Source organism: Phasianus colchicus, chromosome 1 (genome assembly GCF_987193195.1).
Source record: "Phasianus colchicus chromosome 1, bPhaCol1.hap1.1, whole genome shotgun sequence".
Lineage (NCBI taxonomy): Eukaryota > Metazoa > Chordata > Aves > Galliformes > Phasianidae > Phasianus > Phasianus colchicus.
This window is the reverse complement of record NC_143436.1, coordinates 21652807-21665995: the sequence shown is the minus strand read 5'-3', so window position 1 is coordinate 21665995 and position 13189 is coordinate 21652807. Positions and strand designations below refer to the sequence as shown.

The 13189-nt window shown below is 40.3% G+C and overlaps 1 protein-coding gene and 1 long non-coding RNA gene across 5 annotated transcripts in view; both read right to left on the bottom strand.

Annotated features, from left to right (window-relative positions):
• The window catches only part of GRM8 (glutamate metabotropic receptor 8), a 331978-nt gene that overhangs the window by 268596 nt on the left and 50193 nt on the right, over nucleotides 1–13189 (bottom strand). The gene's annotated exons all lie outside the window — the stretch shown is intronic.
• On the bottom strand, nucleotides 8868–11694 carry LOC116243678 (uncharacterized). The gene is made up of 3 exons (XR_004170033.2): nucleotides 11508–11694; nucleotides 10521–10698; nucleotides 8868–10194 (listed from the first exon to the last, which is right to left on the bottom strand). It is a non-coding gene; the product is annotated as an uncharacterized LOC116243678 (long non-coding RNA).

Below are 13189 nucleotides of genomic sequence, written 5' to 3'. Positions count from 1 at the left end.
ATCCTCAGGGCTTAGATATTGAACAGTTGCTGAATGAGAGCTGAGGTCACTGTCTTTCAGCTATTAGACACATTTGTAAATTGCCATTAGCTGGAGCATCATCCTAGCCTGCTTGCACTTCAGAAAATGTGTGTCGGCCTGCAGTGCAGTAATGCTAAACTCACTGAGGTTAGACATACAAGATTTAAAAGAGCTTGATGAGGTTTAATAATATTTTGAACTATACCAAAAAAGATTTAAACTGCTCCATCTTGTTACCAACCGTAGGAGATGAAATGCACCCTGAAACTGCCCATTTCCCTCCGCTGCCACTAAAGGGAGCCTGGGAGATAAACTTAACTGTTACGTGTGCAATTTAGAGTATTACTGTAAACAGCTACAAGTCTTCTGCTGAATCTCACTATCCCATTCATTTTACCAACACATGATGATTAGCACAACTATCAATTTTCTTCTGAAATGCCTTCATCTGTCCATCTACAGCAAATACTGAATAGGTTACCCAAGCATTACTAGAGACCTTATTTCATTCACTTTGAGAATAAACCAAAACTAGAGAACATCCTGGAAAGATATAACATGTTAAGACTCACTCATGCCTTTGGAGATGTGAAATGACCCTTTCAGGGCTCAGAGCTGGTTGATGCCTTGCCAGCTCCACTGACTACAAACCCCCTACAGCTCATGTTGAGAAGAAGGTTCAGCACATGAAGTTTTCGATTCAGCCTTTTTCCATGGATTTTACCATGAAAAAGGCCATTCTGTTGCTATTTGTGTTCACATTAGATGTATATTTGATGTATATTCGTTTAGATTTAAAAATGTGTATTTGTAAATTTTATTTATTCAGAAAGACACGCTGTATGTTCTCTCTTAATGTTTAGGACTATGATACCATCTGAGAGACATCTGCTAACCACAGTATTCATCGTGTGTGCAGTAAGGTATCCTGGTCAGGAACTGACATAGATGTTCCCAAAAAATACCTGCTAGAGCAAACACATTAAAAACAGTTACACTTTTTACCTAAATGGATATGATTTAAAATGCATTTAGATGAAAAGAGGAAAAAAAAAAGAGAGAGAAAAAAAAAAATTTAAAACTTTGGAAAGGGAAAGAATGGAAGCATAATCTGAAAGCTGACATTAGCAGATTTCCCTTAGAAGGCAGGATTTAAAAAAAAAAAACAATTTGAGTTACTCCAAGTCATTCTATTGGCACTAACTATCATAATGGTTTCTTTCAAGGCTGCTTACAACTCATACACCTCTTGAAAAGGAGCTAATGATAAGGTAATGTCAATTTTTTTGAAAATTCCTCTGCACTTATATGTTTTTGTGCAGAAATATGGCCTTCATGACTAAATCTAATACATCTCTTCCTATTCTTTTCTCCAAATACAGAGACAGAAGTGATCCATCACACCTAAATGTTTCTGAGATGGCATGGGTAAATTATTTTACTCTTTCTTTTCACCTCCTATTACTTTTCCACTGGTTTTACCTCTTTTGATATCAGTTACATTCTAAGGACATATTGCCGAGAAGCATATACCTTCAATGAGCTACACTGATGTTTTCATGAGAAAAAGACATAGGTGTGAAGCAACAGAGCAGATCGTGGTCAACAAAATTATTTCTGCAACCACCACCTGGTTTTTGAAACATAATGGAGTCAGATGTAATCACTAAATTAATAGAAATACAGACATAAGGCCAAATATGCACATCCTCCTTCATTACTGATTGTCTTTTTTCACCAACAACAAAAACAGAAATGAAATATTGCACCTCTTTCTGAAGTTACCTCTGGAGGGCAAATCCATCGGCTACTAAGGTATTCTGCATAAAGTGAATTACCCGAAAGAAAGTAGCTTCTTATAGCTAAAACACATATTTTTATAGCATCAGGTATGGGATGACAAAATATTAAACTTACATGGCATTTCATTCCACCTCCACCAGCCAGAAAATACCTTTCTAAAGTTTAACTAGATGTGTTACAGCAAGGCTATTTTTGTTTGTGACCTTTGTGCAGCCTTCATACAACAGGGTGCAAAAAGAAGGAATGTGTATAATATAAAGGGTTTGAATTTGATAAATAATTTGCTTCCATTGGGTTGAAGTAGGTCAGGGACTCATTAGAAGTAATTATTTTTAATCACACACAAGGAATAGTACATAAGAAAGAAAAAAAAAAGTGATATCACAATTTCAAATCCCTCAATAGACGCAGCATCTACAAAACAAATTTACCACTCTGCAAAGCACAGGCCTTTGTGCTCTGTGATGCACTTTAGGGCAAAAACATTAAAAGGATATTTATGCATTATGAACGTTTTTACAGCTGAAACACATCTTGTCACACTGTGCATTGCTGTGTAACTCCGGGAGGACAAGAATCCATCTAAGGACTGCTTGAAATGTCATCAATGTTTTGTGCAACAGAATCTATTGATAAATGTTTAACAATGGCATTTTCTCAGCAAGGAAGCTCTATTCTGTTATTTCCACATCCCTTTAAGTCCTGGATTTGCCTCTCTGAAAAGCCAGCTACAATAAGCAGTTCCACATTAAATTATCCACCATTTGTAGGCAGCTTCTTTCCAAATATTTTAAACCCAGCTGAGGTCAAAGCACTGAACGATAAATGGGAGAAACAGCAGATCAAATGAGTAACATTTTCATACTGAGATCAAATCACTACATGGGGAGTGGGGGATCTTAACCTTGGGAACAGCCATTAGTCCTTCATTTACAGCATCTTATGTTCTTCTCTCATCAGATCAAATGGGAAGCCAAGGATGGGCAGATAGCTTTAGGGACTTCAACTACTAAACCTCTTTTTCTGCTTGTTGGAAAACTCTCACTTAATTGTGTGTATCAATACGTTAAACTTGTGTCAATCTCTACTGAGCAAAGTGTGAACTCTGATATTTTAAAGATTTTTTATTCCCACTTTCCTCACTAGTCATGTCAGTGCTGGCAGCAACTGTAGCCTCTTCAGCTTTTCTTTATATTCATTTACTAATTAGAACCACAGAGAGCACAGCAGCCATCTTCACTCACCCATGAGGACATGGAGTCGTCACAGGAGTTTTTCCTGATTATAGAGAACATCACTGTGGAGGTAGTGCTCTCAGCTTGATGCAAGATGGGTGCTCTGCTTAATGGACAATTCTGGTTTTTGCATTCACTCTTCAACACTTTAAGACCAGTACCCTTTATACCACTGGCTGAGCAGTAGTGCTACCCTTCTGTTACCCATGTTGTCGACTTACAATCATCAGATACAAATCCCTGAAAAGATAACGTGGGGAGAGAAAGTGAGTTTTGTACTGTTTACAGCATTCTCCACAGCTGTGGAGAACATCAATTTATGCAGACAGTGCTCAGTTGCCCAGACACATCTGCACATCCTTCATGTGTTTTAGGGCATGCAACACTTCAGCTGTTCCTCCAGAAAGCCCAGATTCCCTGTAACCTGTCTGCCCTGCACTAATGCCTTGGACACCTCATCATATCAGAGCGCATTAAGGGAATCCCTGTGATTCACCACAGCTAGGGATTCCTTCTGGAGTATAGCCAATTCATATAGGATTATAAAACATAGTTTTAAATCCATATATTACAGACTTGGAAAAGAGAAATGTCAGCTTTTTTTTTTTTAATTTTGATTTCAGATGATTTTTCTACTTTTCTAAAAAATAATCAGCGTTGATAAGCAGCAGTTTTACGTTGTGTCTTTAACCCTAAAAGCTACGAGAAAATGTGAATCTGCATTCCCAGCCATTTCCAAAGAATTAAGTGTTTTTCACATTATTACAGTGAGATGGTAATGTGAATCTGGAGCAAAGTCTCTTTGCTACTAGTGGAAAAGTTGAAGAAAAATGCAAAACTTTTCCAATCAAAAGATTGGGAGTCATCTGTGAACTAAGCTCTGAGGCTCACAGAACTGATATCCTTCCTTCCTATTCAAAATGTACTGCATTTAAAAATAGGGTGGCCGAGTACAAAAGGTATCCTCCTCCACATGGCTCCTGAACAACATATGGCAATGTCTCCTTTGTTCCATCATTACCAGATTTTTATTCTGATCTCTGACTTAAACCCTGAGGGTTATCGCTGTATTGATCCATGGATTATGTCATCAAAAGCATAAGTGCAAGCAGAGAGATTAAAATCCAGCCAAACCCAGTGAGAGCACACAAAGTAGGTCCATGCTGCCACAGGTTTGCAGATTCTCCACAACTCCTACAGAATTTTAGAAAGTTGTGACAGTCCCAATATTTAAACTCAATAAACTGGTCAAGTGCACTGGCAATGAAGAAGTGACATGGGGTGAGAAGGGAACAACATAAAGCCAAAAAGATGCTGACATAAATTCATCATGTGGCCAAACTTGTTTCAAATAACAGGAATGACCTACTGGTTTGTTTCCTTGTGTCTAGTAGTGTCTGAAACTGGAATCTTTGAAGGTCAAACTGGTTACCAGTGTGCTAGTCTTCTGTGACCATTTTGAAAATCCCAGCTTTGTAGCATTAAACAGTGGATGTGAACACATTATCTGCCGTTTGGGGATAGTTCACATTGTCACTGAAGCATTTTGCAGACAGTCTGCAAGGTCTTTACAGAGTGGCTGGCGTTCTGGAGAGTGCTCCACAGACAGTAAGTCAGAGCAGCACAAACTGTGCTCAGAGCCTAACAGGGTAATGAGATCAAGAACTATCAAGAAATGGAGCATACACCAAAAAATAGAAAGCATGCAAATAGTCTCCATAGTATATCCATAACAATAGATGGTAGCAAACAGAAAACCTAACAATCAGCTTTCAAACATACCAGTATTTCATAAATGTTGTCATACACGTAGGAAAGGCACAACATTAAAATCATAAAGCAAACAAATAAATCGAGCAGCAGGAGGTTGTGCCCATGATCCAGCACGTCAGAGGTACAAGCACAAACTTGTTCATCGTTTGTTTTGACTCTGCCAGCAGTCACTAGCAAAATCTCGCAGAGAATAGGACAGCGCTGAAAGTTCAGATCTTAAAAAGACACTTGCATATAGATATAGCATGCAGGCTCTATTTCATTACTGGCAAAAATGCACAGCTAATGGTAGTAACTGTGTTGAAAAATAGCATCTTATGACTGGGATTTTGCTTTATCAAATAGTGTTCTTTTGCTCTTGGTATCTGTTGTATTTTTCATGGAATAAATAGAAGGCATTACTTTCAGAGCAGCCAACATATGTTCCTTATAAGGATAGACAGATAAATAAATAATTTTCCCTGATAGTTTTTTCCTCATGCTTCCTATAGCTTGTGCTTTCTTTCTTCAGATATTTCAACAACTTACATTTTCTTCCTATTAGCTTTTCTACATTTCTCTTCCTTCTGAGTGCAGTGCCAGGTTCTGCACTTTGGCCACAGCAACCCCACGCAATGTTATAGGTTGGAGTGGAGTAGCTGGAAGACTGTGCAGAGCAAATGGCCCTGGGGATATTGACTGCTCAGCTGAACATGAGCCAGCAGTGTGCGCAAGTGACCAAGGCAGCCAATGACATCCTGGCTTGCATCAGAAACAGTGTTGCCAGCAGCAGCAGGGAAGCAATTGTCCCCCTGTACTTAGCACTGGTGAGGCCGCATCTCGAGTACTGTGTTCAATTTTGGGCTCCTCACTACAAGAAAGACATTGAGGCTCTGGAACATGTTCAGAGAAGGGCAATGAAGCTGGTGAGGAGTCTGGAGTGCAGGCCTTATGAAGAGTGACTGAGGGAGCTGGGATTATTTGGTGTGGGGAAGAGGAAGCTTGGGGGAGACTTTATCACTCTCTACAACTGCCTGAAAGGAGGTTGCAGGGAGCTGGGAGTCGGCCTCTTCTCTCACGTAAGTAGTGACAGGGCTGGAGGGAATAGCCTCAAGTTGCACCACGGGAGATTGAGGTTGGATGTTAGGAAATACTGCTGCTCTGAATGAGTGGTCAGGCACTGGAATGGGCTGCCCAGGGAGGTGGTGGAGTCACCACCAACCCTGGAGGTGTGCAAGGAACATTCGACAATGTGTTGAGGGACATGGTTTAGTGAGAACTATTGGTGATAGATGGATGATTGGACTGGATGATCTTGTAGGTCTTTTCCATCCTTGGTGATTCTATGATTCTATGACCTATTTCCAGACAGCCATTTGCCTTCACTACTGGCTTTCCCTGACTCATCTTACTCCCTCCTCTCTTTTCAACCACAATTTTAACCAGCTGATCTAGGCTTCTCAGCTGCAGCTCTGCTTCTCCCTTTTGGCAGCTAATGGTTCAAAGGTATTTCCACCTGGACTAGCAGAAAGGACAAAAGGGACTCTTCTTCTGTGATATATCCTAGCGGGGCTCACTACTCATACTAGTCTACTGAGTTAGGCTTCATTCTCTACAATATACATTTTTTTTCTCTCCATTTATATTGAGAAAACATTCACAAAGTCAGCAAAAGCAATACTTGGTGCAGGAAAATAGCTTATATTGGATGAGCATTTCATATCATTCCTGTAAATTCTCTTTTTTCCTATTTTTATTCATTGCAATTTAAGTATAAATCAGTTTACTGTTATCAACACCATACAGCCTTGTTTGAGTGCTAGCCTTAGCCTTCCTGGTTAGTGTGATGGAGATTTCTTCCCTAGCATGACTCTCCAATATCTCTAAACCCAAATGCAGAAGATATATGCCCTTTTGAAGGTTCTTAAAAGTTCTCCTCAGTTAGCTTGATCCTGTAAGTCTGGTCCCACCATGAACAACATACTTCAGCAGCTCCACAGGATGCTGAATTAAGGGAGCATGAGGAGCTTTCAATAAGCCAGAAAAGCTCCATTGCTCATTTTTTTCCCATTACAGCATTCCCAGAAACAGAAGATATTTCTGTCAGGATGCCAGTAGTCAGAGGGAGAGGTCACTGGCAACTACTTTCTGCTGCTCAGAGAAGGGGCTCGGGAGCTCCTCCAGCCAGGTTTATGCCTGTAATTATCCACACAACTACAGAGTCCTTCAGTGGGCAGGGAAGGGAACTTCAGCCTTGGAATTCCAGACGGATGTTCGCTTTTTCCTAAAAGGGCAGTGAAAATGCCCAGAGCAACCTATAAACTATTACACATAATTCAGCACCTTCATTTAGGTAAAAAAAGTCAACCACTCCTACTCCAGCTAAGTACTGGGAACCCTGGGAGACTTTGAATTCTGATTTTTTTTTTTTTTGACAGATGCAAAACATTTGCTTTTAAGAATTCAATTCAATTACAGATTTCCAAGATAACTCCACGTTTACCAGACTGTTCCAGTGCACAGCCACTGTATGCAGTATATTGATGTTCTGATCAGTAGTCTTTGGAAATCTTCCATATACTGTGCACAGACAATTTGTATTAGGAACTAGAGTACCTTGCACTACTTCTGAATACTAGAGTAGCTTTTGATGAGTGAACATCTTTTATTTTGAAATTGTCCTCCTTCAGTCTGTTGCTGCATATGTTAAAAGACCCCATAAAAAGCAAAATTACACTAAACTAGATTTAAAAGTGTCAAGAGTATTGAATAAACATTGGAGACATCAAAAACCTGAGTGGATGCTCCTGATGGCAAGTGGTGTGAGAACACCAGCCCGTGCTGAACCTGATACAATTCCATTTCCATCTATTTATTGAAAATGGCTCACAAAAGAATTTCTGCATATCAGTGTCACCTATCCACTCCTAGGCACTGAATAATTTGGTATAAAACTGTCAACTGAAAGAATCAACATATTTTTCCGTAGAGTATCAATGTCATCTACATTTCCTTAAAAAATAAAAGTAAGAATAAAATTAAGAAAAAAAAACAGAACTTTGAAAACATTTGCTTTTGATGTCTTAAGTCTATCTTCTTCACAGATTGCAGACAACTTCAACCAACAAATTCTATTATTGGAATAGAATTTGTGGTTTCTGTCTTGCACCAGGGCTGCCTATGCAGGATATGGTGAAGTTGAGCATCTTGAAATGGGATTTACATACTTCTTGAACTAGCCAGTAGGAAATACCAAGCAGAGGCCACAAAAATGATCCAAGGGATGGATCACCTCCCCTACAAAGACAGGTGAGAGACCTTGGGCTGTTAAGCCTGGAGAAGAGACAGCTTTGGGGAGACTTCAGAGTGGCCTTTCAGTATCTAAAGCGGAGCTGTAAGAAAGAAGGGGATGGACTCTTTAGCAGGGTCTGTGGTGACAGGGACACAAAAAACAGGAAATGGTTTCATAGAATGGCTTAACTTGGAAAGGGCCTCAAGGATCACCAAGTTCCAGCCCCCCCCCCCGCAATAGGTAGGGCCACCAACCTCCAGATCTGGTACTAGATTAGGTTGTCCAACCTGCTCTTAAAAACTTCAGAGACAGAGCAACCACAATCTCTGAGCAGCCTGTTCCAGCACCTCACCACTCTCTCTGTAAAGAACTTCCTCAGGCATCCAATCCAATATAAACCTTCCCTCCTTGAGCTTAAAACCATTCCCCTTTGTCCTATCACTGTCTATACCCGTAAAAAGTTGAGTCCCCTCCTGCTTATAAACCCCTTTTAAATACTGGAGGGCTGCAGTGAGGTCTCCTCACAGCCTTCTCTTCTTCAGGCTGAACAAGCCCAGCTCTCTCAGTCTGTCTTTATAGGGGAGGTGCTCCTGCCCTCTGATCGTTCTCATGGCCCTCATCTGAACTCCCTCCAAACTGAAGAGTTTCAAATTGAAAAAGGGGAGACTTAAAATGGATATAAAGAAGAAGGGCTTGTTTGTTTTTTTTTTCCCAACAATAACAGCAGTGAAGCACTAGAACAGGCTGCCCAGAGATGTGGTTGGATCAGGCTCTAAGCAACCTGAGCTAGCTGCAGGTGCTGCTGTTGATTGCAGGGGAGTTGGACTAGGTGACCTTCAAGGGTCCTTCCAACTCCAATGATTCCATGATTCAAGACGTGTCCAAATCATATCCAGGTTGGAACCAAGACAGCACTGAATAGTCCACAGCTACCTCTGTACATAAGATTGGTTTATGCTTCTCTTTTAAAACATATTTGGAGAGAAGGACAATGTTATCATCTCTAGTTGCTTTCCTCCCCCATCCACTTCCCTACTTTTTTTTTTTTTTTTTTTTTTCCTTTTTAATTTCCCCTTTGGAAATGCTAGCTGCCCTGCAGCCACATTTTGCACTATTACTCTTCACTGCGACATTCTTTTATGCAGGGCTTGTGCATCACAGGTCCCAGGATCCGGTCTTTACTTCTTGAAGAACTTATTTAACACTGAATGTAATACTACTCACCAAACATTTTGGCAATAAGCTAACTCCCATGGAGGCAGCCCTTGTGGGTTAACGCAGTTGACGAACTGTAAACACTAAGGGAAATTTACTGACCAAAATTAGACACCAGAAGTTTCACAGATCCAAGAACATCTTCACAGATCACAGACTGTGATGTCTGAGTGCCACTTTTGGCACATAAGAGGGTTGTGTGAGGTCTTATTTTATCTGGGCTAGGTAGTCCAAATATAACTCTGCATTTATGAGAACAATTAGGGGGTTTGAGAGTATTATGCAGAAGTTTCTAAAATGACCTGTTAAATTTTTCTTTATCTGATTTCTAAAGAAATGCGGTTTCATTCCCTATTAGGATGAGAAAATTATGCTAGACACAATACCCCATACAATTAAGTTTACTATACATTTGTATATCAATCAGGGTCTTATCTGTTATTTCTGAGTATAGTTCTCTGCACGTTATCCTTTCTACTCACTTAATCTGTCTGAGCCAGCAATTAACAATATTTTACTCGAGAGATTAAAAAAATGCCTTTATATCCACAGATGTCACAACAGTCAGACTAACAAAAAGAATGGTTTCAATTATACTGCTTCACATACAGAGAGCACTGTACAGAAAACACAAACCAGAACTAAATAATCAGTGCCTGCCTTGGTGGCCAGTAGCCCCCGAGTCTCTGTTGTTTATGGTATCAAAGCAAAGGCACCTTAACAAGGCCAGCTTGCTCTTCGCACTGACTGGTGGATCAAAGCCTAAGGTTTGGAGTCTCCAGAGCCTGCAGTGCCTTGCAGCCCACAGCAGAGCAGGACCTTGGTATCACATGGGCAATTAGCTGCAGAAACACATCCTCATCTTCAGTGCTTAGCCTAACAGGACAACAGATGGAGAAAAACAGCTAGAAATGGAGTTCTCAAGACAAAAAGCACTCTCCCAAAGAGCCTATATAATCATCATTAGGAAACACCAGGGAAGATTATTAGCCTCTGCCCCTTCCCCCAGAGGCTTCCTTGCTCTTCTAAACAGCTGAGAAGGGAAATCCATTATACTCCCACCCACGGACTTGTGGGCTCAAGGCCCTTAGTCCCAAGCAGGGATGGAAGGGACAACGGGCATAGTGGCACTCCTCAGCTCATTGCAGGCTTGCAGGAAGCAGAGCACAGCTGTCAGACTGCAGCAGGCAGGAACAGCTCACCTTCCTCTAGCTGAGACAAGGGCTCCACAAGTTTCTTGGCACTTCAAGAATGAAAAGCTCTTCCATGCTTGTACAATTCAGGTGGAATACTAGCTCCACTGCCATCTCTTCCCATAAAGGAGCGCTCACTTTAAAGCATGAACTTCTGTTATTACTAATTGCATTTTCACATTTTTTCCTAAAAACAAAGAAGCAAACAGAAAAAAAACCTCTTTGCCAAATCCCCTTCAGATCTTCATTTCACAGTTTGGATGCACATGGGTCACACAGCACAGAAAGTGCCAGCTAGAAGCCTCCCTGTATGGAAAATTACTGGATAGTCACACTATCATTTCACCACAGACTTTGGAAATCTCAGCTCTCTGAAAGAAGCTTCTAGAACAACAATCAGGCTCTCATGTCAGGAGAGCATCAGCTTCTCCTTATTACAGCCTTGAAGCTATAAAACAAAACTAATGCATGTTTATTTTATTCCTTAATATGACTTCTCAGAAAATACGAGACTGAAGTCCCAAACTCAGTACATTCATTAACCAAGTCCTTATTAAGTTAAGGAAGCTTTTCACAGACATGGAACTTCACCTGAAAACAACAGCTGAAGAATCAAACAGATCATCAGAAATGTGATCTTCTCACACACATTTTTTTTTTTTAAAGCTTCTATATACACGCCTACATACTCTCAAGAAATAAAAAGCGCTTGAGATAAGATGTGGAAATTGATGCAGTGTGAGAAGAATCTCATTTCAGCTCATACCTGCTACAGAAGTAAAATCTAAGAAAAAAAATCAACACGTTCAAGCCTAACAGTTAATAATAAATTCTTGATGTGTACTGAAAATGAGTTAATTTACTCCATTTAGAATGCAAAAAGCAGCCAGTTAAATAACAAAATCCCTCTCAGAGTGAAAAAAATATATTATCTTTTTATTGACTGTAAACATTCAATCTAAAGAACAGTTGGAAGGTAAAGTCTAGAATACCTACTTTGATTAGTCAACAGATGCTCTATAGAGTCAAAACTTACTCACTCCCTAAGCTTTGACTTTTATTGTTAACTCTAACAATAACAAAATATAAACCCAAGGTTTTTGTGCTTTGTTTTTTCTTTTTCCTCCTTCTACCTCAAACAGATTATACCTCTAGCAGCTCTCTAAACACTCTCTCTGCTCTAATGCTTAATTATATCTGCTTCAGGAAACCTTCCTATATTCCAGATAATTTCCACCTGCTTGCATGAGTCACCTGTTCGTACAGCTGCTTCCTAACGGTGGTGCCTTGAAACTGAGATAAGAATGAATTCAACAAATAAGGATCAAGAGGTGATTTGATTGCCTAAAATATTAGTGTATTTCAATAATAAAAAACTTATTCCCTTATATAAACAAAATAATGGCATGATCCATTAACCAAAATAAGAGAAATAGAAAAATTAGGGCTTAAATAAGATAAGGATATTTCATGCTGAATGTAAGCTGGAAAACTGTGCTGGGCTTTACTTCTTGATATTTAGGGCAAGATAGCAGAGTAAAGACCTGAAATTTCAGAACAGTAGACTTCAACTTATTTAGGAAAATGCCTAGGTGTGATCCTATGGCAGCTTTAACAAGTAAAGCAATTGGAGGAAGCTAGCAAATCTTTCATGACCATGTCCTACTAAGAGCAGTCCTTCCCAATATTCAAGAAGACTAGCAAAAATACCAGAAAATTGGCTTGACTAACCAGGGGACTTTCAGCACAGAGGCAACAGTAAGAGGTAATATACAGGAAGAAGGACAAGTACGGAATTTAAAAACATTACTTCAGCACGTTGGAATGGTGTCAGAAAAGCCAAAGGTTACCTGTGATAGAAACTGGAAGATACATTAAAAACAGCAAAAAGAGCTTGTGCTAGTACGTTCATAGCAACATGCTGAACTAGCATAATGTGGACTCATTGCTGGATGGTGATTTAGTAGAAGCCAAAACAGGTAAGCACTGAGTGTCTCTACCTTTCTTTGCTAGCAATGTTTTGTTTCTGAGTTTAGTGAAAGGATTTAAAGATGAAAATCAATTGTGGTAGATGAGTTCAGTGATGAGTACAATAACAATGTGGATAAACCAGACCATGTGTAACCACCGTGATGGTTGGGGGCTTGGAGCTCCTGCCCTGTGAGGAGATGCTGAGGGAGCAGGGCCTATTCTGCCTTAAGGAGAGATGGCTTCGGGGAAGCCAAAGAGCAGCCCTCCAGAGTTAGAAGATGGGGCCGGGCTCTCCACAGCCATGCATGGTGACGTGGTGTAAGACAGCAGGCAAAATTTGAAATGTGATTTAGACTGATATGAAGATAAACTTTTTCACCATGAAAACAGTCAGACGCTGTAACGTGCCATCCAGAGAGTCCCTCTCAGACATCAGGGGTCTTCACGATCCAAGTGGGTAAAAGCCATTTGGGCTGATCTCGTGGCTGACGTTGCTTTGAGCAATAGGCTGTTCATGTCATCCTACAGGTGACAGGACTGAGCTTTGAATTTATTTGCCCTACTGTTCTCTGTCGTCAATCACAGAATCACAGAATTGTAGGGGTTGGAAGGGACCTCCAGAGATCATCGAGTCCAACCCCCCTGCCAAAGCAGGTTCCCTACACCAGGTAAATAAAGAGAGATAGGTCATTCCAGTGAACAATTCA